This window comes from Medicago sativa, chromosome 4 (genome assembly GCF_051527215.1).
Source record: "Medicago sativa cultivar Bolivia chromosome 4, Bolivia_mono, whole genome shotgun sequence".
Taxonomy (NCBI): Eukaryota; Viridiplantae; Streptophyta; class Magnoliopsida; order Fabales; family Fabaceae; genus Medicago; species Medicago sativa.
In genome coordinates, this window is record NC_140752.1 from 70717334 (window position 1) to 70743144 (window position 25811).

A 25811-nucleotide genomic window follows, 5' to 3' on the forward strand; every position below is an offset into this window, starting at 1 on the left:
CTCTGTCATGGCACAAACGAACCCGTGAGATATGTTCTCGTACCCACTAGTCAGGAGGGGAGTTAGACCGGACATATTCACTTCATTCCAAAACCACTCATTTTGTTCCCCCGGAATAAGCAATGCCAAATTTTTAATGCTCAGCTTCTTCCCGTGGGAGATACCTTTCACCCTATGTTTTCTTCGAAACTGAAATACAAAAACAAAACACAACAAACAATAAGTCGTTAAATAAATAATAAGTAAAACAAACATTAAATATATGCTAACATAAATGTTAATTCTAACATTAAATAAGTAAAATAATAATTAGAATAAGTTGTATAAATAGTAAAAGAAGTAAAATAAACACTAAGAAGTAAAATAAACAACATTAATTATTTTAATTGAATTTCAAAACAAAAAATAAGTAAAATAAACATTAAATTATACTTACATCGGCATCAAACCATATCCTACATGCCACATGTCCACCAAAGTTAGGTAAAAGCGAGAGTTCAGAAGGCCCCCCTGCATAGCCGTCCGGACCGGCCTCGTACACCACCCTCGGCACCCCCTGAAAACGAGGCTCGGGCTGCTCATGCTGCTGAGGCTGCTCAGGCTCATCATTCTGCTGAGGCTCCTCAATAACAGGCGGCTCCTCAACAGCAGGCTCCTCAATAACAAACTGATACTGGTGAGGCTGAGGCTCCTGAAACTGATACGCATCATGCGACTGCTGATAGACCTCATAATGCGGCTGATACTGCGTCGGGTCCATAGTCTGGGATGGACCCGTCTGCGGCGTTGACCCCTCTGCAACGTCATCTCCATCTCTAGCAAGTCTCGTTCCCCCACCTCTCCCTCGACCAGCCATAGGAGGGCGTACTGCTTGCTTCTCCCTCCGTGCACTACTAGTAGAATTCTGCACTCTCCCTAACCTAAGTCTGTCATTCGTCACCTCAGGCGGCCTCTGAGACGTATTTCTCCGAGACATATCTGCACAACATTTAAAGAAGAAAAAAATCAATGACACATTTTCACACAGACATTGTGTCATTTCTAACAATTCAACAACAACACTAATATTTCGACAGTGTCATTTCAATCCGTAAACTACCACATTGCAGTCAAACATGTTATAATCAAAATTAACAAATCATGTGTTAACTAATTTGTTAAGTCACAATCCAAAACAACAAAATAATTACCATTGAGACATTTTACCAAACACATGGTGTGCAATTTTCAAACAACTACCTTAATCTAACAATTTGTAGACCCTAAACTACCACATTCTACTCTAAACAACTTCTAAACAACAATTCCTAAGTTAATTCGTCACTAACAATCATCAAAACTAACATGCAAACCAAATCTATAAAAACCGAAAAATGTCATATTTCTTAAAAAAAACTAAAATTTCTACAAGTTAAATGCAATTAAGTAGGGTAATCATCACTTACTTGATAATGTGGGAGAAATTGGCTTTGAATGGTGCAAGAATGATGAAAATCGGATATGGGGGGAAAATTTTCGAAGTTGAGAAGTTGGAGAAATGAGGGAAATGTGTTTCTGTGTTGCTGATAAATGACTTAACTAACGCCGCGCAAGTTAACTTGCGCAACGCATGTTAAGTCACGCATAAAATATACCTTGCGCAAGTTAAGGTGCGCAGCGTGACTTAACTTGCGCAGGGGTAAAAATGGAATGGCTGCAGGGTGCGAGTGATTTGTGCTGGGTGGAGAGCAAAATTCCCAATTTTATCGGAACATGCCCAATCATAGGACTACAAACATGTGATACTTTGTTGGATCCATATTACTCAAAAACATTCATGTTATGGAATAAGGATCCTTTCCGTTTATAAAAACAAATGGAGATTGTCGTTAAGAAAGAGATAGAAAGAAAAAAAAAAGGTGACGAGTTTTATGTCATACCATCATCAATTATTTTCAAGTTTTATTGTGTCTTTATCTCATCAAATGAAAGAAATGGAGAGGATCTTAACTCCCATGTCATGGATAATACATATTCAATTGCAAATGAATGATATAAATGCAAACCTTCACGTTTTCATGAGTTAAGATCTCAACCGTTTTCATATGGTTCATGCGCAGTGGAGCTTAAATTTTAAGCGCATGCCGTAGCATTATTGGTTGTAGGCCAATGTTAAACCAGAATCATTGAAAAAAATTCAAGTAAATGAAAGGGTAGAGTGACTGTTCCGTACGTGGGTGAAAACCAAATTTCAAGTAAATTTCAACATTTATGGTTCTTTTAATTTCTTAACTGGTTATTTGGTGAAAACCAATAATTTTTTCAGCTGTTTACTTTGCCTCACTGTACGTTATATTGATGATGCCAGCCCTCATGTGGGTCGCATACTAGTGCATGGTTTTGTATAGTTTGCACCCATGGAAAGATTGGTCCAACTTCGACCATTTTTTTTTACGGTTAGATTAAACTATTGAGGAGTGATATTTTGACAACCAAAATCAAATAACTTTAATGACAACCTTTTTTTCTCTCTTCTTATTGGACAATAACAATAGAGAGAAAAAAGGAAGAGAGAGAATAAAAGTATAATGTGAGTATGAGAGAGAAAGTTGTCACAAAAGTTGTTTAAAAATGGTTGTTAAAATATCATTTCTCTAAACTATTCTATCAAACTTTATTATGGACCCTCTACAGTAAATCTAATCATCAACACTACCTTTTTCTTCCTTCACCTTGCTTTTTAGCCACAGCTCAAGCAAACAGTAACAACAGTGAAGTACTTATACATCCATTATCACCATAGCCACCACTAGATCCGAATTGGATAGCTTCGGGTCCTTCATCTTGAGTACTTGAATTGAAGTGAACTATACATTTTTTTTTACTTCTTTGTTCTTTAGATTTTTATATCAATGACATTGTTGAGGATGATAGAGATAACTTTAATAAGGGTGAAAAAAAAAGGAAAATGCTGCTTCTCAAGAAAAATAGCTTCAAGAATTTTTCAAGACACAGTTGACAAATTTTAATTGGATGATTTATTTGTCCACTTCCTATTTTTCAGCCACACCTCCTTGAATTGTGGCAAATAGTGCATTGTGATTGACTACTCTTTATTCTTGAAGAATTCTTGATGTTATTTTTCTAGAGATATAGCATTGCTCGAAAAAAAAATGGTCCAAGTTGGACCAATCTTTCCATAGGTACAAGCTAAATGGAACCCTAGTGCATATGTATTGGGCCGTATGACTACACTTAGGTCATTTATGACAATTTCAATGCACCTTCTCCTCAAATATATTATTATTTAATTATGGAAAATGCTAACCTGTATCCTTAAGGCACATGTTAAAGAACTTAAAATGAAAATTTTGTCGAGAAATTGTGCCAATTTATCCTTCTAAAAATTGAAAATTAATGTTTTGTAATGTTTCTGCACTTTTTATTACGCTAATACATATAAATTATGAACAATGGTTTTTACGAAAAAAAATCTCTTTTTATTTTATTTTATTTTGATTTTGATTTAAAATATATGTATAGATATTTTGCATTTTCATATTGTAACAAACTATACTTATTTTTTCAAAGACACCAACAATATAGCAAATATAATATAAATTCTCATCTTTTTTAATGACATCAACAATAACATTCTTATAAGTAAATTTGTTTAAGGGTATATTTGAAAGTGACAAAGTTGGTTCAAAACTATGTATTCTCTTTATATATTATATAAATTATATTAACTATTTATCAATTATGAGCTTTTATTGATTAATGATCAAATAAAACAAACTTGCTAATTAGATTTCTATTTGGATAATTAATTATTTTAATTAACTGATATGAATTCAATGTGAGTGGATGTCTGGATGACTTATTAACGGAATAATGAGAAACTCTAAATGATTATCATCCTAATCCTATATAAGGCTATGGTCCCCAATATATCGTACGTATACACACATATTCTCTACTCTCCCCATCTGAAGAGAATTTGAGGTAAAACGAGTGCCGATTGAGGAAGAACCAAATTATCCGCCGCTAACTTTTCTCATGTTTTTCATATCATTACCGGAGTTCCTTTTCATCATGGGTCCATATATTCCTAATATCTTTAATCTATATCTTTGATAGATCAAACATGTTGTAGATTTGATGATATTCATGCTCAATGTTTTATTTGTTTCCTCTAATTATTATTTTTTGTTTTGTATCGAGCATGTCCTATGAAATTGATCTTTATTTAGGCCTAATTCCAGTAAATTGTATGAGAAAGAACCTTCGCGTTTGATTTATTGGGATATATTTTGAGTAGACCAATTATTAAACACACAATAGGAAGAAGAAGTTGACACAAAAGTGAGCTGCATGTGCCCATCAGTCTGTTGGCCTTTTTTTCTCGGCAAACTATATCTTTTAGTCCTTTAAATTTGACAAAATATCATGTTAGATCTTTAAGTTTGTTAAGTTTCAAATAAATTCTTTAAATTTTTTAAGTTTTAAATAGGTCCTTTAAGTTTTTTTAAGTTTTTAAAAGGGTAACAAGAACCTATTTAAAACTTAAAAAACTTAAAGGACTAACATGATATTTTTGTCAAATTTAAATGACCATAAAATGTATTTGGCCTTTTACTCTCTCTTTATATACACATGCTACTTGTTAACGAACAAGAGCAGGTTAGAACACAATTATAAGAGAGAATGAATTGTTTTAGAAATATAATAGGGAATAGTGAACAAGAGTGTGCAACATAAGATTGAACTTGCTCACCAATCTCACTTGGTACTCTCTCACGCTTACTTTCACTTCCTTCCATGTTTTTTTAATGGCCTCAATCCTTTTTCTATTATTACTACAAAACAATCCATGCTAATATAGTACGTAGTACTTTTTCAAATGGAAGGAATATTCATCGTTTTCTTATAAGTTTGGGATTTTCCAAAATTTGTGCAGTGACCTTATTAATAGTTATTTTGAATTAGTCACATGAACATAATTTTTTTTATAAGGTCACCCCTCGTATCTTTTTATATTTTCTGTTCTTTTCATTTTGTTTGTATTTTTCGGGAAAGAAATTAATGAATTGAGAGTCTAATTTGGTGTTGGTGCAGGTTCAACTTGCCGGAAATTATACGTCAAAGGAAGTTGCATACGAAAACATACATATAAGCTCTATCATGTATTTGATAGTGTCAACTAGTACAGAAAACCTATCTTTCTAGCTAACATATTTTTACACAATCAATATACGAGTAATGTGTAATAATATGGAAATATGTTAGATAGATAGGTTTTATGTAGTAGTTGACATTATCAAATACATGAAAGAACTTGTAGAGAGTTTGGAAGTTTTAGAAGAACAAAACAAAAATAGAGTCACGTAGGGATGGTTCTGACCAAACCAAACCTCTGCGGCGACGACGATTCCTCGTCATTTGATGGGAACATTGAAGGTGTTATTGGTTCACCATTTCATGTGGAAGCAAGAGTGTTAGGGAAAGATATGTTGATTTGGATCCAATCACATGAGTATAAGGGATTTCTAGTTAAAATTATGGCCAAAATCCAAAAATTTAAACTATTTGTTGTCAAAAGCAATTTCTTATCTTTTGGAGATTCTATCCTGGACATTACCATCATTACTCAGGTAGGGATTTCTTTTTTTGGTCAAGTAGACTAGTGGGGTGTCCGAGTTCGAACTCAGATAAGAACTATTACTATTATTATACTCACAAATCTTATTTTAGTTATTATTGGTGTTTTTATTTTAGTAGTTATTGGTGTTGTTGTTGCTATCTTAAAATAAGTATTTTGTTCTAGGTTGTTTTCCATTATATTTGCTTGATATAATCATTTTGTTGTCTTTTTATTTTGGTGTTTTTTGTATTCGTATTATTTACCATTATATTTAATATCAATTAATCTTAATTATTTTATAGTTGGGTGTGAAGGCAACAACTTGAGCATAAAGGAACTTGCGAAGAACCTACGCATGACCACATTGAAGTTTATGTCATCATAATAACATGAACATGAGCACGAGTGTTGTTAGCTGCCAGTGATCAAAAGTCACAAATACTTTATTTATTTATCTACAACTTTTCGATTAATATATCTTTGGTTTACCTCGTTTTAAAAATTTATTTATCTCTACTTTTCTTAAAGTGTTGAAACAATCAAACAATCAAACAAATACCTTCAATCCTACTGGAAGATGCAAATCTATGTTTCTTTTTTCTTCTTAATTAAGATAGTACTATGTATAATGGACAAATAACAATAATCATATTCTTATCGTTTTTTTGTTGTTGGTAATTCTAGTTAAGAAGGTGGATCTCGCATTGCGGGCTATGATCATGCATCGCGAGATAGAGTGGTAAGGTCTTCTGTCTACCTCGCATCGTGAAGTATAGGCCTACATCACGAACCATTTTTCCTAAAACTTAGGGAAATGGACGCCTATAAATATTGAACTCCTAGGTCGGTAGGAAAACACATTTTGAGGAGCCGACGAAGGGATTGGAGCAACCGACACCATTCAAAAGCCAAGAAATCATCAATCGATGATCTTTTTCCCATGCTTTTTTATTCCTATCATCATATGTTTTAGAAGCTATGATTACTTAATCCTCTTTAGGTTAGATCATAAAAGATGAATTTCCTTGTAATTAGTTGTTCATGTAACTTTAAATGATTATCTTAATATTAAGTCGATTACTTTGTTATTTTCATTTGGTTAATCCGTTCTTAATACTTTTTTATATGATCAATGAGTACTAACTATAAATTTTTTCTATAAATAAATTGATTATTTGGTCACAATTATTACTAACCCTAATTTTGTTGGCTTGACCTAGTTTAACCTTTCAATCGGTTAGGCTCTGAACTATAAGACATTGGGGAGCAGTAAGAGTTGAAGAGTTAGAGACCAAAACATATTGGCCTAACTATTTTGATCAAAAGTATTGAAATCATGTAATCAGTAACACTGTATTCAGAGTTTGTAGTTACTCAATTAGTTCGGGGAATGAAACCCCTTTCCACCAAGAGGACGTCGGGCCCACCTCTCATCCCAATATGGCAAGAAGTCACCACTGAGCCATACCTAGCTGAGAGAATGCTCACCGCAGGCAACTTCTTGTGTTAAGTGTCCTCCACCTCTACGCACAATCTTTTACCTTTGTAGTAAGCTGATGGAAATTTTCCAACTACCATTACCAATAAAACTATAGACTTAGCTTTCGAAACGTAGCAGTATTTAATTTACTTTTGTAGGTTCGTTTATAAAGATACTCGCTTCTTTATTTTTTTGATAAAACCAACCCTTCTTTTGATTGTTCAGTCATGCTATTTTTAAATTTTGAAACAAAGGGAGTTCATGCAGAAGTATGCTTTGTTGTTTTGATTTTCTTAGTTCGATCTGTGGCTTTTGCAACACTAACTGATCGATTTTTTTATTTTCAAGCAGGGTCAGAATTTGTTGAAAACGGTGGTGGTGTTATTTCCATTTTATATCACTTTCTATTTACTTGTAAAGAAAGTAGGACTAATAATTTTACCAAACCCAGTTTTCAAAACTAATATTAAGAAAGAAAAAAACAATGATAAATCATGAACATGTCATATTCAATCGCCATGTTCTTGTCATCAATGATATATCAAAAATGATTTTCTCTTTTTTCATATGGTTCATGCGCAGTGGTACTTTTATGCACATGCATGCAGTAGCACTAGTGGCTGTAAGCCAATGTTAAATCATTGACAAAAAAATTCTTAGTCTAAAGGACAGATCTCTGATCCATCGTTTTCGTGTACCAAGCTATGCAATTTTACGTAGAAGCAACATTTATGGTGCCTTACATTATTTTTTGAAGGAATGGTGCTTTTAATTTCTCAACTGGTCATTTGGTGAAAACTAATATTTTTTCAGCTGTTTACTTTGCCTTGCTGTACGTTATATTGATGACGCCAGGCCTTAATGTGATATATATATATATATATATATATATATATATATATATATATATATATATATATGTATATATATGTCATGTTAACTTGTGCCCTAAGGGCACATGTTAAGCAATCAAAAGTAAAAACATTCTCTTGAATTTTGTGCATTTAATTAATCAAAAGTCAAAAAATTAAATTTAAATGCATTAATTACACCAAATTATTTCCACTTTTGGCTCATTAACTTGTGTCTTAAGGGCACAAGTGAACATTTCCCTATATATATATATATATATATAGGGTTTTGCTAGTATACACACACTTAAAAATTAAAAGGTGTGTTTTAGCATCCTACACATATTTGATTTAGACAAAAAATACCCTTCCTCTCTTTTTTAATTGTCCTTAAACGCATATCATTTTAGTAATTTTCTTACATATGACCCACCCATATGTTTCTCTCTCCTTATGACATCACCATTGTTGACTTCAAGGTCTGCCATTAGCACAGCTTCGACTACCATAATCAATTTGAAAGGGATGGTGATTATTTTTGCAGCATAGTACTCCCGTTTTCATTCACTATTGATGACCATCACAGTGGCCATACGAAGGTCAGAATGGGACCACGATCGTCAGAGCGGCGTGGCGACGACAACGGTATATATATATGAGGCATATCAAGTGAGAATAACATTTGTTTATATATATATATATCCTACTAATTTTCACTTTTTTTTTTATGTTTGTTTTGTATTTTTTTATTGGTTCAATATCTTTTTTTTTTTAACAATAATATAGGGGTGAATTGGATTGAGATTTTAAAAAAGTCTTTAGGATTTTAATAGACTTTGTAGGATTGTATTGATTCTGTGAAATTTTAAAAGACATTTTTTTAAAGGCTTTTTAAACTCAAGATAACACAGATTTTAATGAATTTATAACACTGATTTCAATGGATTTATAACATTGTTTTTTTGTTGTTGTGTAAACCAGGTATTCTCCGTGCACAACTGTGGAGACTAATCCCTCGAGCATAACATTGACTTTTACACTAAAGACTTTTAAGATTTTTTTTTGGTACAAAAGAGGGCCAAAGCCCATTTAAGATTTTTTTTATAATTTGAATAAAGAAAAATAAAACCGATACAAAATTCTGTACTAACTAAGTGATTATTGCTTTTCCGTAAAAAAAAAGTGATAATTGTGTAAAAATCTGTTCAACATTTTGTTTGCTGAACGACCCATTGACATCGCATCTATTTATAGGGTCCACAAGGAGGTGCAACAACTCAGTAGTTTTATCCATGGTTCAAATTACGCAACTATCTTTATCTTTACCCTTTTCTCGGTTATTTTCTTGTTGTGAATCCCATAAGGAACGAACTAGTTATTTCACTAGAACAACTGTTAATTGTTTCCTAATTGTCAAAAGCATGGTGACTATATACCAAATAATTTTTTTGTTGACACAAACTATATACCAAATAATATATATTCAATAAAAATAAAGAAAAAAACTACCTAATAATAAAAATAACTCTCATTTATTATATCAATGAAAAGATAATAATTAATCAATATAAGCAAATAATATCAGTGAAACAATTTTCAAAAGAAAAAATAACAACAAATCATAAAATAAAACAAGAACAATGAATTGTTGTTCCTTCATACAAAAAACAATGAATTGTTTGTAAAAATAAAACAAATTGGAGAAAAGAAAAAGACGCTAAAAAACAATAAATTGAAATGAAAAAAACATGGCATAGAACGAATCAGACAAAAAAATAACAACAAATCAGACAAAAAAAAAGCAACAAATCATTAAAAAAAATCGGTAAAATAAGAAATCGGAATAGAAAAACATGGCATACAAAATGACAAGAAATCATAATAAATATCTATAGATCTTTGAAGAATTTGACAGAGAAAAAGAAGAAGAATTTTTTTTTGGCATAAAACAGATGACGACGGCAAACAAGGGTTTGAAAGAGAATGACAATATCTCAAGGGTTTGTGTGAGATTGTTTGATGAGAACAGTATTTATATTTTTAACTAAAAAGTCTCACAAAATCCATTTCATCCAAAAATCCATCAAAATCTATAGACTTTTGAATACCAAGAGACAATTGATAAGCCATGAGAAATCTCAATTGAATACCAACGGATTTCGTTGCTTTGAAAAAAAGTCATGATTGTTTTAATTGAATACCAAAAAATTTCTTTATATTTTATAAAAGTTTTGATTGAATACACTAGACTTTTTTATTATAAAAAAGTCTTTTAAAATCTCTTCAAATCACAATCCAATACACCCCCTTAAACTATAAGTTTTTTTGCCAAATGAAGAGAAAGTGTGCTATAAAATAATGCTGTATGGGTTCAACTTTGTTGATCTAAAACTTTTTTATTGTTTGTATTTTCACACAACTTATGGGTTTTGTCATTGAACTAAAGAAGAGATTATACTTAAGATAAAAATATGGGTTGTCACATAAACCTGAAAAAAAATGTTCTAAATATAGATCTTTACCATATTTAATAAAAAATGAATTTTATAGTTGGAAGTATTGTACCTCCGACGAAAATCAATACCCACCTCACAAACTAAATCAATACCTAAATGCAAAATACACAAATTTTTCATCCATGTCTCTCCATTTATATGAAAAGTACACAAATTTTTCTTTATCACTGTCTCTCCATGTTTACTCTTCCAAACAATAATAACAGCACTTGCACTCACAACCTTCCAAGAATCCAACACATAACACATGTGTAATAGCTGAAATTGGGGAAGATTTTTTTTTTTTTACTAGAGTAATTATTAAACACGAAAGAGGAAGAAGAAATTGACACAAGAGTGAGCTGCATGTGACCATCAATCATTTGGTCTTATTTTTCTATCTCTTTATATACGTATGCTACTTGTTGATGAACAATAAACGTGGTTAGAACACAATTATAAGAGAGAATGAATTGTTCTAGAAATAATAGGAAATAATAGTTAAGGTACAAGAGTGTGCAACATAAGATTGAACAAAAACAAACTCGCTCATCAATCTCACTTGGTACTCTCTCACGCTTACTTTCACTTCCTTTTAATGGCCTCAATCCATTTTATTATTTTTTTTACTACAAAACAATCCATGCTAATATAGTACGTACTTTTTCAAATGCAATATTCATTGTTTTCTTTTAAAAGTTCGAGATTTTCCAAAATTTGTGGAGTGAGCCTATAAAAAGTTAATTCGAAGTAGTCACTCATATATATATATATATATATATATGATATGCTGCTCATAAATGCATAATTTGTTGATGCAGGTTCAACATGCCCGAAAATTCTATACCAAAGGAAGTTGTATACCAGAACATGCATACATGATAAGCCGTGTTTGGATTTCTATCCCAAAGTTGAACATGACTTCCATAGAGGAAGAGTGCAATAAATTTATCATAAAGTCAATAAACAAAAATTATGTGGACATGGATGAGCCGCAATACTTACTCATCCTTCCTGCAAAGAGCTAACCAGGTAGTGTAATTTGATAGTTTGTATAATAAGACAACACATATATACAATTAAAATGCATTACTTTTCAGGTGCAATCATACCTAACACATAAGATATATATATATTTTTGATTATTCTCCAATATACATCTTTGAAGTTTGTGCGAATATTGAACTAGTTTAAAAACTCAAGTGTGTTTCATACTATACAGGAGGCAATGGTGACTCCAGACAAATAAATTGGCTATGGTTCACGTGATGATCAACTAGATGAAGCTGGTCTCACACCAAGTCACATTGCAGGAATTATTATTTTTAGGGTTTTAATACGGTACACCCCATCCACCTCATTTACATCTTGGATGGTTCCCACGTACTTTCACTCTCCAAGGTAGGAAATAAGGATAGAGGGGAGAAATCAAATGAGAATAGAATTGTGAACTGGGCGGAAGGGGTGTCCATAAATCTTAGAAGGCAAAATAAAATATAGGGTTAAATATGTTTTTAGTCCATATAAATATACCAACTTTTCGTTTTAGTCCCTCTAAAATTTTCCTTCAACTTTTAGTCCCTATAAAATTTTCAATCTTTACTTTTGGTCCCTCGTTTAAAGTAAACTCATACGTAGAATTCATATTTTTTTAATAAAATTTTGCAGAAAAATGTATAATATTATAAGGACCTCTTCCAAAAAAAATTAGAATTTTTTACCAAAACATGAATTAAATATGAATTTTTATATTTTTTTCGGTAAAAAATTCATATTTAATTCATGTTTTGTTAAAATATTATAATTTTTTTTGTGAGAGATTTTTACAATATTCCATAAATTTCTGCACAATTTCATTAAAAAATACAAAAATTTACTTAAAAATAGGGACCAAAAGTAGGGACTGAAAATTTTATAGGGACTAAAAGTTGAAGGAAAATTTAAGAGGGACTAAAACAAAAAGTTGGTATATTTATAGGGACCAAAAACATATTTAACCCTAAAATATATTAACACAAGACTCAATTTAAACCCAACACAAGGAGTCTCCTGATAGAAATCAGGAAAAGTCAACAAAGGAGTTCTATGATTATTATTTTTCCCTATGATTATTTTTATTTCTATTTTGATATAGAAAAAGTATTCCGATGATTATTGTGACACAAATAATAGTAGATAAAACTATAAGATGCAAATAACTGTAGCAACTACCTTCGATAATTTTTTTTTTTGGGCAGTGTATTTGATAACTACCTTCGATAATTGAATTGACTATCTTTGTGACATCGATTGTACAAGTCTGCGAAGAGGCTGGACAAGTGGAATGAGGGAAAATATTTGATTTCTCTTATAGTTTAAATCGATCAAATTTTTGAAGAAGAAACTATTTGTTTAAATATCTAAACAAGAGTACTTGTGGTTGAACATATAATTTGATCAATCACATGCAATTAGAAGGAGAAGAGAGATTCAATTAAATACATGGATATAATACTAATTAATGATTATAGTTGAGGGATGCTATACCAAGCGAAAGACAATTTCATGAGAACCCACGAAAGTATATTTTAACACAAGTTTGCTCCCACTTTAACCCCTGATTTTGTGGCATTCATGCAGGTAGTGGGACATGTGTAGCAATTAACACTTTGAATAAAACTTTCACTATACATATATTTTCCTTTAATATAAATGTCATGTTGGAGCAGTTCATGAACTGAAACCCCTTGGTTTAGTTAACCGAAACTGTTTGCAAACACACTGACCACCAACAAAGTTGTTTTGATGCATACACAAGTTCTTTTTTGAGTGAGCACCAACAAGTTACTTCGATATTAACCCTAGAGTTTAGCACGGTGGAATAGACTTGCGACTTAGAAGTGTTTTTTTTTTTTTTTGAAAATTGCTTTTCTGACATAGAAAACTTCCAATTGACATAAGTAAATGACTAAAATGCCCCCAGCGGTAGTTAACTACCGCTGGTTAATACGCCGGCAGTTAACTGCCGCTGGTACCCAGCGGTTGTTAACAACCGCTCACACCAGTTACAGAACCAGTGCAGTTTGTAACTGGTTTTTCCAAAAAATGTGTCCTGTTTTACCTGTAATTTCAAACGGCAATTCCGGAGGAAATCAAACCGAAGCAACAACATCCAGCAATCACAAACATCAACATTTCATAGTTTATCAATTATTCGGTAACATTACACAACCGATAATGCGTTAACGTTTAACAATTGTTTGAAATTCATCAAATTTTCCACATTATGCAAAACATTACACGTAATGTACATTAATTACTAATAAATGCGAAACTCAAATATATTGATATACATATAAATAGTTGAAGGTTAGTTACATTATATCACCCAAAAAATTGGTCATTACATTATATATCCAAAAAAATATGTCGGCGCGTATCAACCAAAAAACGGATTAACACCGACCAAAAAGTGTCACATTTCATCTAATAAAAGCAAATCATCTAAATGTTCCAGAACATCTTCAAATTCAGTGTTTTCTTTAACCGGAGTGTCATCAAACATAATTGAATTGTCTTCATTTGTTGGCTTTTTTGGTGGAACCGGTCTCTCTTTGAGCTCAATGTCCATGAGTGTTTGGAAACGATCGTGTTGATCCAAAAATTCATCCTCCCATGTTGCCGCCTCTTCGCTCCTGTGATTTCTCCACTCCGTGGATGTTGGAGGTAGTGGGCAACCATCTTTTAGTGAAAGAAGGACAAAATGATTAGGGATTAGACCAAAGGCAAATCATGTTGCTTTTCGGGTTAACCGGAGGCCGTCCTCTAAGTGGGAAAAAAGTCTCGGGGATGTAGTCTTTCCATGTAGTCATCTCTAACACAACAACGTTTTGTTTAACTTTGCAATCGGTGATGATTCTTGATCTAACATTTTTGCCAACATGGAAATAACAAAGTATTGCACTACTACCGGGGAGAACATTTTTTACGGCATTCATCATACCCGTGTCCCTGTCGGTCACTGCCACCTTAGGCATATCACTATTTGGTCCAAGAAGTTTAAGCAACATTTGCAAAGCCCAAGTAAAGCTATGCTCCTTCTCGGACGTCATAAATGCAAAACCAACCGAATATGTCAAATAGGTTGAGGTGACTCCAACTATTTCAAACAATGGCATCCTATACAAGTTGGTTTTGTACGTGGAATCAATTATCAAAACAGTAGGAAAATTGTTAAACAACTTTACTGAAGTTGGATGAGTCCAAAATATGTCTTGAACGGTTTGACTTTCCTTTTTTTTCTCTTACGTAATAAACATATCCATTCTCTTCCAACTTTGTGATTAGATATTGCATCTCCGTCAAGTCACCCCTTTTTGCCTTTTTGAATTTATGACGTTCATTGTAGACTTGCTTGATATTTGTCATGGACTCTTTCCTTTTATTCCTCAAGTTTGTCAAAATATTTTTTGGTTTCACCGAAGAATTGGTCAAGTCATGTACAATCTTCTTGTCGTCCTCCGTTAATCTTCCGGCAAGAAGGTGCCCTGCTACATACGGCACCATCTCATGGTTGTGAACGCCATTAAGAATAGCCAATTTCCAAGCATTGTCTTCCCTAACGACATATCCACGCACCTTGAACAAACACCCACATTTTCTTGATCCCATTCCTTCATGCTTCACTTTTGTCTTCTGTACTTTGTGCTCGCCGCTCCGTTCACAAACCAACTCCAACATAGCATTTCTTCCTTCACAAGATCTTCTAATCACAACCGTAAATCCAGTCCTATTTGCTTGTCGACGGATCCAACCGAGCAATTCGTTTTTATCTTTCCATGTGTCTTGGGTTGAAAAGAAATGAGTTGTGTCCACTTCGTTGTCACGAAGTTTCCACACATCGGAATTGACGCTTGAAGCCTCAACTTTAACGGAGACTTCGACCTTAGCGGGAGCTTCAACCTTAATGGAATCGACAACTCTAGGTTTTCGATCACCCGAATCATCACCCGCATTCTCAACATTATCTATAAATAAACAACATACAATTACTAAACTAATTAATAAACATCTATCTAATATCATATATTAACATAAACAAACAAAAGAAAAAAAATGGAAAAAAAAATTGGGCAGTAGCTACTGCCACTTAGAAAATTTTGAAAATTTTCTGAGTCTCCAGCGGCAGTTAACAGCCGCTCACTCCCAGCGGTAGTTAACTGCCGCTACAATGCGTGTCAGAACAAAAAAAAAACCAGAAAAATCAATCAAATGCAATGGATTTTAACGTTGTAATACATGTTCTTTGATGCATTTTGTGTGTAGAAACGTCTTAGCAATCGATCAGCAATGATTTGGAGGCATGATTTTAACACAACAATTTTGAAATGGGTTTTTTTTTTGGTATGGTTTTGGAAATGAGAAAGGTGATGAATGAATAGGTGATGAGTCATTAATTAGTCTATTTTATTGCTTTATTTAGTTTAGTTTTATAAAGATTTGATTTTATTTTATTGCATATTTATTTCCTTTTTGAATATTTTACTTCAAATTGCTTTTTATTATATTTTAGGAACGAATATATGGTGGAAGGTGTCTTGGAGCAAAAGAAAGAGGACTGGAGCAAATACAGTATGAAAATACGAAGATACGGAACAAAAATATGTTCCCACCAAGTCAGAAGCTTGGCACGGCCAGTGCCAACATGTGGCACGGCCGTGCCACCTCCAGAAGCCACTTTTGCTGCTTTTTCTTCAAGCCCAAGTTACCCTGTTGCAGCTTTACTGTTTTGCCCTTTTAGTTGCTTAGTTTCTAAGTCGATTGTAAAGCTATAAATAGAGTAGCTCTCCACCATAAACATTCACCTTAGCTTAGAATATTTCAGTATTATTATTTCAATAAAGTTCCTTTCTTTTATTTCTTTCTCGCAATTTATTGTTTTCTCTCTTCTTCCCCCATGTCTACGATGAACATGAGTGAGTAGACTTCTTTGTCTTGGGATTGTTGGGAAAGTCTAATGATATAATCCTAACAAACCAAACTTTAACCCTAATTCTATGTAACCGTAATTTCTAATTTAGATTCACCGGTTTAACGTGGATTAACCATTATCAAACTGTAGAAGCGAAAGTGGAGGGTTTGATAATTGTTAATCCATCATCCCAAACATCAATTCATAAAGCGAGAGCGGAGTTTTGATGTTGGAACAAGTGAATCTAGACAATAATTGCAAAGGCAGCGAAATAGTCTTTGCAATTATTGAGACACAAGTAGTTTCAATCCTTATAAGCATCCTCTAGTAATCAAGTCAGCGAAATAGGCTTGGTTACTAGAAGTAAACTCTCACCGGACTTTCATCGGAAAGGTGAGGGGCTAAAGGGAAACTGGTCTTAAGAAATTACGGTGTAAACCATAGAATTAGAAGTTAAAGTCTTGTCTAGTGAAAGATTTGTTATTATGACAAACCAATAATCCCAAGGCTCTTTATTATTATTGTTAATTACTTTCAGCAATCAAACCTCCTTTTTTCTCCTCTAATCATTCTTTTTAAGTTAATTAAGTTGAACAACTCCCTAGCGGAACGATACTCTTCTTACTACTATTACTTCGATAGACCGTGCACTTGCGGTTTGGTTCTATCAATAGGTGAGGTAGGGGTTTGCTGGTTTTGGGAGGAAAGACTTCAGCGGTAGTTAACAACCGCTGGGTACCAGCGGCAGTTAACAGCCGGCGTGTTTCCCAGTGGTAGTTAACTACCGCCAGGGGCAATATGGTCATTTCCATGTGTCAATTGGTAGTATTCTTTGTCAAAAAAGCAATTTTTTTCCTTCAAGTTTTAGATTTGAATCCTTTAAGTGCCATATAATTACTGTTTGGATCAATCCACACATGATTTTGTTCGTGCTTCAATTGAATCATTCGCTAGTGGATCATGAGAGAAAATTGCTCTTTAGGCACTTATACATTATCCACGTGCACCCCCGAACTAACGAAAATGCTCTCATTGAAAATTAATTACCATTCGCTGCTGAATAATAGTTAATGTTGAATTGAAAAGCTAAGACTAATACGTGAGATGAATAGCAACAATTAGAAGAAGAATGAAGAGTATGAATGGATAACTATGTAAATTGTATTGAATAGAGAATTAAGATTGATATTTTTACAAGTGCAATAACCCTTTTATATAGATTGAATTGCGCCAACTAACTATCGTTACTTGACTAACAAGTAAACCCTATGATCAAGCTAATCTCTAACTAATTCAATCTTATTCAACTAACTTCTAGTTCATGTAACTCAACTCTAACAAACTTGTGCTAATCTACAGTGTAACAAACTTGTGCTAATCTACAGTGTATATAACAACATAACCATGCAATAGGCTAGTGAACCACTACATCCTCTATGGTGATCCTCTGGGGTTCATCCTCTGTACCGTACCTATACTTTGAATTATACCACCAATACTCCTTCTAATTAATTCATACTATAAAAACTCACCACTCCTATTTCTCTTAGTTTCAAAATCTGATTTCTATTCAAAGCTTTTGTGAACAAGTCTACTAGTCTTGTGTAAGACAATACTCAACACTTAGCTTGTTCTTGTTGACTTGATTCCTAAAAAAGTGGAACCTTGTTTCTATGTGTTTACTCTTTCTATGGCAGATATGATTCTTAGCTAAGTTGATTGCAGACTTGTTATCAAATCATTAGCATGGCTAGAATAGGGATGGCAAAAAAAAACGTATCCGCGAGTATCCGCAAATAAAATTCGTCACGGATATGGGGCCGGTAGCTTAACATATATGCACGGGTATAACAAACGGATATTTATCTACCCGTTATTTTGTGTGTGTGTGTGTATATATATGTCTTTCTAAAATAACCCTAGTTTCTAATTAGTTGAAAATCTGTATAAGTCTTTTTATACATAAGGTTTTGGCTTTTTATACTTTTATTAAGCTTGGAATACACAAATCTTTTTATTAGATGTTGATTAGTTGAAAATTTGTATTGCCCAAAAAAATTTGCATATATATTATGTAAGGACTATGAAATTTGTATTGTTTAAGAAATTCGAAGGGATTATGTTTGACTTATGAATTTAAAATGGATGTTTTTTTTTTTGAGCAAAAAATGGATGTTTAAAATTTAAAGTTTTTAGGTAATTAAAAAAAATATTTTTTCAAAAATTCATTGATATCTTCGAATATTCGTGGTACCTAAATTCCCATGGATTACTTGTATTGTGATACCTGCGCGGGTATGAGTATGAGCACAGGTACCATATTTATCCAACGAGGCGGGGACGGATATCATACTACCAATATCTATGGATATCCATTGACATCCCTAGACTAAACTCATTAGCTATCTTCAACTTAAACATGAATAATTGCAGCCAATTTTCTTGACAAACAACCAATGACCCTACCATACATTCAGCGGCGAAGCTCGCAAAAAATTTATGCAGGGGCCAACTATAAAGAAGAATTTTTTTTGAAAACAGACGTATTAAATTTAAGGATAAAATATATTTTTAGCCCCATAAATTATAATTTTTTAGGTTTAGTCTTTAAAAAATTATTCAATTTTTGTCTCAGTTTTTTAAAATTTCACAAAAAAGTGTTTTTAGTCTTGAATTTAATCTCTAACAAAAGATTAAGGACTAAAATTAACAAATCTTAGAAACTTAACATAAAAATCGCTATTTTAAAACGTTGGACAAAATGCATTTGAAGAACCCAATTTCATCAATAAGTCCCTGTATAATAATAGATTAATAATGTCTTTTCAAATGTAAATAAATAGTTTATTTGCAAGAAACTCATTGTCCATTTAATTTGTCTATGACTATTGTCTTGATAATTTTTATTGTTGAAAAAGGTTTCTCTATTGTTTTTATTGAGACCTAAAGTATCAAACCAATACAAATAAATCTGTCAATTTTGTAGTAGTTTTTTTACTTTATTATTTATGCTAATCTTTGCAACTAAACTTATTTGGGGTAGCTCAATGTTTATTATTTGGAGTAGCCGGATATAAATACATACCGACTAATTCAAGAATAATATTTTTTTTTGGGGTAGCCAAGGCTACCCCTCCCTTATGAAGGGCTACGCCCCTGCATACATTCTCTCACATAGCTAGATAGAACACTCGCAAAAATCCTTTTTTAGGGCACCATGAAGCTTGAAGAAAGAGCCATTTGTGCTCCTTCTATCTACTTTGTCTCTACACCACTCAGCATGTGAAAATCCTTCCAATTCCAGCGCTCCGTTCATTTGAGAAATAGGAAATAAAATTCCATATTGCATTGTACCATTAATGTATCTTAGGATACGTTTTGCAACAAATTGATGAGTTTTCATATGATTGCTCGTGAATCTACTAGCAAATCTCATTGCAAAACATATATCTAGCCTACTTTCGCATGTTCCATGATCTTGGAGCTTGTTCAACATTGCATTTCTTAGATCCTTGCTGAACAAAGAATTCGTCAATTCTTTTATTCCATGATCTTGGAGCTTGTTTCAAGCCATAAAGAGTCTTACGTAGCTTATACACATGTTCTTCTTTGCATTTTATATCAAATCTAGTCTCTTTTAATGGACCATTCAAAAAAGATAATTTCACATTCAAATGAATTAAGGGTCATTTCCAGCTACAAGCTAAAGCAATAACTAACATTATAGTCTCATGCCTAGCTATAGGGGAGAATACTTCATAGTAATCAAATCCTTGTCTTTATATGGAACTCTTTGCAACCAATCATGCCTTATGTTTCATAGTTTTTCCTTCAGGATCATGCTTGAGCTTATATACCCACTTCACACCAACTGCTTTCTTGTCTATTAGTAAAATTGACAAGCTCCCATGTTTTATTCTTCTCAGTTCAACTGAATTCCTCAAGCATAGCATCTTTCTATGCTTGTTTCTTCAATGCATCTTGAACATTAACTAGTTCAGTATCAACAAGCATAACATAGTGGACTATTCCACTGTGCTCTAGTTACTAATTGAGGTTGATCATTGAAACTACTATGAGTGATTGAATCATTATAGTCATATGTGTTCTGTGTGTAACTTAACTTGTCATCCACGTTAACCGAGCAGTTTGAATTTTGCACAATTAGCTTCCAATTCCATGCTTCATATTTCACCACCTTCACATCCTAGCCATATTCATTATACTTCAGTTCCTTCTCTCAACAAGACTATTATGATGGGGAGTGTATGGTGTTATAATTTCATGTATGATATCTTGATCTTTATAGAAAACTTCAAAATCCTTGGAGGTGTACTCAGGATTTTGATATTCATACCACTTTGCTTCTTTGCAAGTGTTTTGATTTGAATACATTAAGGCATCACTCTTAGCATTAATCAAATACAACCAAAACATTGTAGAACGCGGTATTGAATATTCAACTACCACTCTTAAGGATTTTTAAGGGGTTTATGTGATTTTTAAAGTTCACATTCAATACGTAGTTGTATTGAACATTTAAGGAATTTTTTCTCTCCAGAAGAAGGACATGACATGACTGGAACGCATGTAGCAATATTTCTTTTTGAAAAACGTAGTCACATGTTTCTCTATGTATCTATGTATATGTATCTATTTATGTATGTATATGCATGCTACTCAAAATATTTCTTTTATATCTATATCAATTCAACAACTATTTTAAACTCCTTAATATGCACAATTTATGTTTTGTTTGCAATATTTAATTTTGAATATGAACTATAAATATTATGAAATTAATTGCATAATCTAAGAATAAAAAAGTAAATTGGTTTTGCCATCTCTTCTATCTACCAAAAAAAAAAAGTAAATTGGTTTTAAAATCACTTCGCTCCCCTTTGAATCAAATATATAAAAAAGTTATCCACGTTTAAGTTCCACTAGCCTTATTGTTTATCTAGAATAGAATAAATTGAAGTACTATTGTAATATATGGTCAAATAATGTTTCCCTTCTTTATCAAAACGTAGCAGTACTTAAGCTATATTTATTGGTTAGTTTATAAAGTTACTCCCTTCTTTGTTTTTTTTTTTTTTTTAATAAAACCAACCCCTTCTTTCAATTGTTCAGCCATGCTATTTTTAAATTTTGAAACTTGGGTCCCAATTAATAAATTGTGGCGTTGAATATACTTTTTCAAGCAAAAGGAGTTCATGGAGAAATATGCTTTCTTGATTTGATTTTCATGTGGCTTTTGCATTTCTCAACACTAACTCATTTATTTATTTTCTATGTGGGTTTATCAATTTCAGGTACAAGCAGGGTTAGAATTTCAGGGTTAGAATTTGCTGAAAACGGTGGTGGTGTTATTTCCATTTTCCATCACTTTGTATTTACTTGTAAAGAAAATAGGACTTTCAACATATGCAGACTAATCTTACTTACTAAAGTTTGTCAGGTCAAGCTAACTCTAACCCTAAAATTAACTTAGCATTTTCCCTCCTATTTCTAACGCATTTATTCCAGTTTTGACCTCCTCACCCTTAATACACGCCATAAATACATTTAAATTCAGGTTGTTTGGCAATTCATTTCATTTAAACCCTTAATACACGCCATAAATTCATTTAAATTCAGGTTGTTTGGCAATTCATTTCATTTAAGAATACAGTTGTTTGGAAAATAAAATAATATGGTTGCAACATTTCAATAATAGAACACGGTTGGAAAATAAGATAATATGGTTGCAAATTTTCAATAATATGGTTTCAAAAAAATAAACACGATTCAAATAAAAGAAATGCATTAAATAATTTTTTTTAAAAAAAAATAAACGATATTGCAAATTAAAATAATATGGTTCAAGTCAAATTATCTTTGTTTCTAAAGCTTGTCTGGTCAAGCAATCCCTAATTAACCCTAATTTTTACCTAGCTTTTTCCCTCCCATTTCAACGCAATAAATTCGCAGATTTGACCTCCTCACCCCTTTGTCATGCAATAAATGTCATTCATTTCAAATTCAATTGTTTGAATTTCTCATTTAAATGTCCTTAAAGCATTTCGAATTCTCACATTTGACCTTCTCACTCCTTTGCCATTCATTAAATGCACTTTTACCATTCATATCAAATCTGAAAATTCTCTCCTCATTTAAATGCAATTGTTTGACATTCTTCTTTAAGATCAATCTTTTAAATGCTCCTTTACCACACAATAAATTCTAACATTTGACCTTCTCACCCCTTTGCACGCAATGAATTTCATTCACATCAAATCCAAAAAATTTCTCCTCATTTAAATGCAATTGTTTGACCTTCTTCTTTAAGATCAATCTTTTAAATACTCTTTTACCACACAATAAATTCTAACATTTGACCTTCTAACCCTTTGTCATGCAATGAATGTCATTCATATGCTCACGTTTATCTCTTATTATTAAAGCGTAACCCCCTTAGCAGAAATCATCTTCACCCTCTCATGGGTCAGCATAGTCAAGGAAATGTGTGTTTTTTTTTTGAGGTATTTTAGATACACCATATTTTCTTTGAGTCAATCCATGTTTTAGAAATTTCTAATTTGGGTTTTTCAAGTTGTAGATAAAATCGAATTTTAATTGTATTACACGAGATTCAGATGTGGTTAGTTCTATGTATTTTTCTTATGGAAAATGCTTAATGGCACGACAGCCATACAAGCACGAATGGGCACGACACATTACAGACCGTTGGATGAGCTTTTTTCCTTTTATTCATTATTTTCTCTTTCCCATGTTTATATTTGCCAGAGACTTGATTGCCGCGTCGTGCTACATTCGTGGGCTTTTGAGTCGTGCTGCATAGCACTACTCTTTTCTTATATGTTTTTAAGTTGTTTCTGTTTTTAATCTCAGACTTACCAATGATGATTTAGAGATGTATTTTTTTTGTGTTAAGTTATATGTCCACCTTTATTTTTATTCAGTATAATGTAATGTATTTGCAAATTATTCCATCTGAATGTGGTTAGTTCTATGTATTTTTCTTATATGTTTTTAAGTTGTTTCTGTTTTTAATCTCAGACTTACCAATGATGATTTAGAGACGTATTTTTTTTGCGTTAAGTTATATGTCCACCTTTATTTTTATTCAATATAATGTAGCGCACTTGCAAATTATTCCATCTGATATAGTGTTAGAAGAAAATATAAAAGACAAAAAAATTTATGCGCTGACATAGCGTAAACAAAATTTAAATAAGTTAAACGAAGTTTGGATACATCGTTAATACTCAAATTTAAATAAGTTCAACTTATTTTATGATTTTAAGAGATAGAAGCAAAGTTATAAGACATCAAACAGGCTGAGATAGAAGCAAAGCTACAAGTTAACAATTATCGGACATCACATAATATATAGTTTAAGCAGATCACCTACATATAAATTTAGAGGATCTAAAATACTCAAATTTGAACAAGTTCAACTCAGTTTGGATACATTAATAGTACGATCAAGTTTTAAAAAGTTCAACTTATTTTATGATTTCAACATGCATCCATATGGAATTTCAATCCGAAAATGGCCAAGATACTTTTCTATCATTAGTTATCCTTTTTTAATGTAAGTTAGTTGGTCATAAGGTAAAGCACACCTGACTATGATTGAATGTATATGTTTGAAACCATTTATTTTAAGTAACATAATGTTGAATGAACGTGTAACCTCTCTTAAGCCTTAGAGGTTAGCATGTCTCAAACATCTGACCTCCACTATCTTCATTCCCATTTAGAGTTCATAAAAATCAAATATAGTTATATATTCTAATGTAGTAATAATTTGCTTTGTAAATTGTCCATGTAAATCCAAGAACGTGTTTGCATAAATTGTTCATGTCTCTTATTTGTACTTTAATGATGTCATACTCTAACGATGTCAACTTAATACTAATTATGTAATACATCATATTCCTTATGGAACTATTAAATTACAACCCAATTAGACGATATAACTTATTCGTCGCTTTTCTTCATTGGTTGGATCCGTGCGTCGCACGGGTCGATGTTCTAGTGATCAGTAAACGTTAGAGAGGTTTATAGTAGTAGGGTTTAGGGGATAAAATCAAAGTAGGTAGGTTTGTATGAGATTTTATAGGAATTTCATAGTGACAATTATTTTTTACAAATGGATCATTTATTGTGGGACGAGGGGAGTATCATACTACAAGTTGGTGATATTAAAGGCAGGCCCAACCCTTAGCAAGCGCAAGGTGAGCTACGACATCGGGTTTTGAAATTTTGGAAGCCTTAAACTTATTTAATATAGCATCCAAAAGTGTTAATTATATATAATAAAATATAAAAAATCAATAGACATCTTGTAATGTTTTTGTGGTAAAATAGAATTCACTTGGATATTTGGTATTGACGTTCAATCCCGAGCATTTGTATGAATTTGAACCAAATATAAGATGAGATACCAGAAGATAAGCCAATAATGCAACAAAGGGAGAGAGGAAATAATGTCTACAGATAAGATGAGATACCAGAAATGAAGATGATCTTATCTCCCACGTGGATAATACATTCAATTGCAAATGGATGATATAAATGCAAACCTTCACGTTTTCATATGCTTCTTGCGCAGTGGTACTTAATTTTATGCACATCAACACATGCATGCCGTAGCATTATTGGTTGTAGGCCAATGTTAAACCAGAATCATTGAAAAAAATTCAAGTAAATGAAAGGGTAGACTGTTCCGTCATGTGGGTTAAAACCAAATTTCAAGTAAATTTCAACATTTATGGTTCTTTTAATTTCTCAACTGGTCATTTGGTGAAAACCAACATTTTTCAGCTGTTTACTTTACGTTATACTGATGATGTGTCAAACCTCATGTCGGTAGCATACATTTGGGCCGCATGACTACACTGGGTCACTTATGACAATTTCAATGCACCTTCTGCTCGAATATATTTCATCCGTTTCAAAATACATGTCCAATTTTTGTAATGTGCACTATTCACTTGACTTACTTTGACCATACTTTTTAACTAATGTATAAATACAAATATTAGCATGTAAGATGTTGTTTGATTTGTCTCGACAAATATTTTCAAAATATTAAATTTTTATATTTTTTTTACTTTAGATAATTAAAGATATTAACGGTCAAAATTGTGCACTGGCATGTGTGAAGTGGTTGACTTGGACATGTATTTTGAAACGGAGGGAGTATTATTAAATAATGGGAAATGTTAACCGGTGCTCCGGGGGCACTGATTAACAAGACCCTTAAATAATTAGTACTTCCTTCGTTTTTAATTATAAACAAATTTGACTTTTTAAGTTAAATTTGCTTATAATTAAAAATGGAGGGAATACATTTCAACATCGTTATACGAGCAAATATCTTTGCAATAACTAGCGTTTA

At 32.4% G+C, this 25811-nt stretch overlaps 2 long non-coding RNA genes and 1 pseudogene across 2 annotated transcripts; 2 read left to right on the top strand and 1 right to left on the bottom strand.

Moving 5' to 3' along the window:
• Positions 1–4565: 4565 nt before the first annotated feature.
• LOC146931406 (uncharacterized) lies at positions 4566–6711 on the top strand. The gene is made up of 2 exons (XR_015006691.1): positions 4566–4768; positions 5098–6711. It is a non-coding gene; the product is annotated as an uncharacterized LOC146931406 (long non-coding RNA).
• Positions 6712–10893: 4182 nt separating this feature from the next.
• Positions 10894–12732, top strand: LOC146931407 (uncharacterized). Its single transcript, XR_015006685.1, has 3 exons — positions 10894–11014; positions 11271–11481; positions 11672–12732. It is a non-coding gene; the product is annotated as an uncharacterized LOC146931407 (long non-coding RNA).
• Positions 12733–14195: 1463 nt separating this feature from the next.
• LOC146931408 (putative protein FAR1-RELATED SEQUENCE 10) lies at positions 14196–18750 on the bottom strand (annotated as a pseudogene).
• Between the last annotated feature and the right edge of the window lie 7061 nt (positions 18751–25811).